We start from the raw sequence: 4,790 nt of genomic DNA, 5'->3' as shown, positions 1-4,790 counted from the left end.
GAAAGAAAGAAAGAAAGAAAGAAAGAAAGAAAGAAAGAAAGAAAGAAACGAAGTTAGTCAAAAACATATTTTTTTTTAAGATCTAGATTTCTGATTTCATTTGCATAGAGAACTTTTGGTAAGAAAACTCACTCTACCAATGCAAACCCACAACTGCTCTAGGACTTTGAGAGGTTAAGTGACCTGCTCAGGGTCACACAGAAATTATATGGCAAAGTCAGGATTAGACCCGAGGCATTCTTTACTTTGAAAGCAGCTCTCTATCCACTGAAGCATACAGTCCTTCTACTGTAAGGTCAGCCAGGTGGTGCAGCCAATAGAGTGCTGGACCTGGAGTCAGGAAGACTCATCTTCATGAGTTCAATCCGACCTCAGACACTTACTTACCCTAGGCAAGTCACTGAACCCTGTTTACTCCAGTTTACTCATCTGTAAAATGAGCTGGAGAAGCAATGGCAAACCACACCAGGACCTTTGCCCAGAAACCTCCAAATAGAGTCACACAGAGTTGGAAACAACTCAACAACCTTTTACTTAAGTAAAGTGAAAGAAAAAATTAACTGACCCAAGTTCATGAAAACTAGGGGAACAATGGGGAAAACAAAGAAAGAGAAATACTTTCAAGATCTAGAAATAAAATTATCCCATGAGTACTGCAGAATTCATGTTTTAATATAGTCCCCTTTATACCATCAAGTCAACAAGAGGTTATCAAAAAATCTTTTCATTTTTGAGCTGCCTAGAAAACCTAGCAACTGAGGCAGGAGGATCAGGTGACAGACATTTATTTGGCAAGGGTATAGAGAGCTGATCTTCCAGATTTCCATGTTATAGCCTCTGCTAAAATTTCCACCATCAGGGAGTATCACATTTCTTATTCATATTTCATAAACTCCTTTACCAATGACAAAAATGCCAAGTTGAGTTTGAGAATCCAGTTTCCTCTGTTCCAGATCACTGTGACTGACTCCTAACTGGCCTCACTGTCCCTACTTTCTCCACCCCCCAATCTGTGCAACATCCTGCTACCAAATTAATCTTCACAAAGCATCATTTTTATCATGTCACTTATCTGCTTCAAATCCCTGCCATGTCTCTCCATTGTTCACAGGAGCTCAGGCTTAAGAAAAGACATGCCTTTCAAACCTCACAGCTCCCAAATACAGATCCTCCTTCTCTCATAGAATGGGATTGACAAGAGATAACCACCTACTATGTTCTAGGCACTGTTCAAGGGGTACTAAAGGACCATATTCAACTCTGGCCGTGTTTTTTTGGTTGTTGTTGTTGTTTGTTTTTTAGTGAGGCAATTGGGGTTAAAAGGTTTGCCCAGAGTCACACAGCTAGGAAGTATTATGTGTCTGAGGCCAGTTTGAACTCAGGACCTGTGATGTATCCACTGCACTACCTACCTGCCCCAACCCTGGCCATGGTAAGTGAGATGATCAGTCACTCTCACCTCTGAAGTCTGAACTTTAGTAAAACACTGTGTGCTACTTTAATACAATATGAAAGCAACAGACACATGCATGCACGCGCGCGCACACACACACACACACACACACACACACACCTGATTTACTTACTTACTTAATTCAGCAATACATCTGGGATGCCATGCTCTGAAGCCAGCCAGTCCTAAATTAGGATGAGTTATGGCTGTTTTTGTCCCATCCCCTCCTCAGTATATGCTTCTCCAATTCTCCCTGGGGGAAGTGTCTCTTCTGAACCCCTATAGTCCCACTTGGACACAAAGCACAAAATATTCATGGAAAAAGACAGTGTGCATGGCAGCTTGGGCTTTATGCATTTATATTTTAAGGACTCCATTTCTGTCTTTATTTAAAATTTCTTTTACAGGAGAAAGCTAATACAGTTCTATCATATGCATCTGATCAAAACCCATGAGTGACTTATCTGTCTTTCATCGGGGCTATAATACATTCCACAATACACCCATATATGTCATTCTTCTACTTTTCTAACTAATGCCATGACTTTGGTTCACCAATCCAAAATTCTGTATTTCCTTCCAGGCCAAACTCAGTCCTCACCTCCTTCACAAGGTAACTTCAGCCCACAAAATTATTTCTTCTCTGAACTCCTTCATGACTGACAACCCAATCACTTGTTCTATTCATTTCTGATCTAAACATACAACATCAGGGTAGCCTCTCTGTTCTTGACTCATTACTTCAGTTGGGGCACCTACATGGAGCCAAGAAGAGACAACCATATACCCACTCAACTAATCAGCCTACAGAAGATGATAAGTGCTGTGACATGACCTCAAATGAATAGTCGGGACAGTCAAAAGACTCAAACTCCTGACCTTGCCCTTGTCAATTTCAATTTCTCAAAATGTGAATATGATACTTGTTACCCGTCTTCTATCTTTCAGACCTTCCTAAGATGGATATTGGGTCTGATGTTAGAAAATAGTCTAGAAATCCTCCAGGGTCAAGTCATAATAATAGTAGTACACAATTATAGAGTCCTTTAGGGTTTGCAATGTAACAAGGGCCATCCAATGGTGCATGCTCTAAGTTGTCCTTCCTGGTTCTAGTGGACCACCTGAGAGCTTTGGCACTGGATTCAGGCCGTACAGTGATCTAGTATTTAAAAGAGTTGGCATTTTACTATGACATGGCAAATTTTGAGTGGATCTTTGGTCCTTCCCTAGAGACAGGGGACAGGGGCTATATCATTTAAAAGAAGAAATGGTTTCTGGTTTAGGCTCTCTTGCTTCAACCCTCCAGGTGGCATAATTTAACTCTGGGTCTTCCATTGAAGAGTCAGGAAGGGATGGTTATTTCTGTCTCCTACCATTATGGCTACCTTGTCCATGTGGTAACGAGTGTAGAGGAATTTAACCTGGTAAGCTTGTGCCTAGGATTCTAGTTAAGAGGACATGTCCAGGTTTGGAGGTAATCTTACGAGTTGGATAGGTCCAGAAGGTCCTGTTGAGTCAAGGCTGAATGGTGGCAAGGGGAGGGATCCTTGGCAATATTTCCACAGCTCTTGGAGAGGATAGCCACCAACAAGAGGATTGGCCCAAGCCTTACCATTTTACTAGCAGAAAGAATTGTTTGGACAATGCCGAGCCAAGGTGAAACATAAAACCCCTAACTAACAATTATGCAAGCTGCTTTGTGTTCTGATGAGGTTTAAGTATCAGCCTCCTACAAAATTTTAACAGTAGCTATATCAAGTTACTGAATCAATTTAAGTCACAATGTGACTAAGTCACTAAGTCACTTGTTGAGAGTCTTTAATGTTCAGTACTTCTTTTGTGTGTAGTAACAAAGTACCTGTTGCTTACCTGATTTATATTGTGCAGAGTACCTCCCCACTCCCCTCTTTAGGAGAGGCCCTAGAAAGGAGACCTAATCTATGCTATAAGTAAGTCACCTTGGGGCACCAGAGTAGAGATTGCTTGAGCCTAAGATTATTAGAACTTGGGCCCTTAGCCCCCTCTCACTAGAGGCCAGGGTCTCCCAGGACTGAACCTATTCTGTACTGCAAGTTTGATTCCAGAACAGGGATTGGATGCTGTACCCCAGTCCCCATGGACCCAACAATAGTTCCTCAAAGTTAGATATAGAATATCTCATTTGATCCTCAACACAGCCCAATAAGATAGAAGGTATCATTATCCCCATTTTATAGATGAGGAAACTGAGACTGAAAAAGATGAAGGCACTCAAGGCCCAGCTTATACAGCTAGCAAGTGTGTTAGGTAAGATTTGAGCCTACTTCTTCCCCATTCCAAACCCATCACTCTCGTCATTGTGCCACACTAACACTCAAGCACAATTTAACTTCAAAACATTTGCCACTCAGTCACTAAGAAAGTTCGATTCTAAAATATTTCTAACTTATGAATCATGAAACAAGTAATTGAACAAAATGACTAAAGGTATAGGGATGTGACAATAGCCAAGGCAGAATATCCAGAGAGAATAGTGAAAGGCTTTGAAAAGGACTAAAACAAATATATGAAAGTCTGGAAAGGAAGGGCAGCTAGGTGGCACAGTGGTTAGAGTTCCAACCTTGGAGTCAGAAGGACCTGAGTTCAAATCCAGCCTCAGACACTGGACATTTATTAGCTGTGTGACTCTGGGCAAGTCACTTAACCCTAATTGCCTCACCAAAAAAAAAAAAAAAGTCTGGAAAGGGAATTAGGAAAATCTTGAGAAAAGATGTCCCCTTTCCCTCTGGTTATTAGTGTTCTCCCTCTCCTCAAATTACTTTGTATTTCTTTATCAGTGTATATGTTATATTCCTATTCTCCCACCCACCAGAATATAAACTATAAACTCCTTGAGGGCAGAATCTATTTCATCTCTCTGTCTCTGTCTCTGTCTCTATCTCTCTCTCTCACTCACTCATTCTCTCTCCCCCGTTCTCTTTGTCTTTTGATGTCTCTTTCTGTGTTTCTCTGTCCCTGTCTTTCTCCTTCTAAACTCTCTCTCCCCACTGCCACTTCCTCTACCTCTCGCTATGTCTCTGTCTCTGTGTTTCTCTACACAGCACTCAGTACAATGCCTTGCCTACAACAGAACTTATTAAATGTTTATTGAATTAAATTGAAGACATGGGAATAGTATCCAGAGGTAGAAAGAAAGAAGACAAATGATCACAGAGACAGAAGGGGAAGAGGAAAGAAAAACAAAGTCGTAGTGAAATTTCTAAGTGACCTTAAGATTGTCTAGCTGGACAAATTTTAACCCTAGACTTTGGAGATTTTAATATCTCCAGGTGAACTCAGCTGTTGTGAGGAAGAAGGG

The sequence above is a fragment of the Vombatus ursinus genome, unplaced genomic scaffold (genome assembly GCF_900497805.2).
Source record: "Vombatus ursinus unplaced genomic scaffold, bare-nosed wombat genome assembly UNPS02000577.1, whole genome shotgun sequence".
Lineage (NCBI taxonomy): Eukaryota > Metazoa > Chordata > Mammalia > Diprotodontia > Vombatidae > Vombatus > Vombatus ursinus.
The sequence above is the reverse complement of the archived record's forward strand: the minus strand, read 5'-3'. Positions refer to the sequence as shown.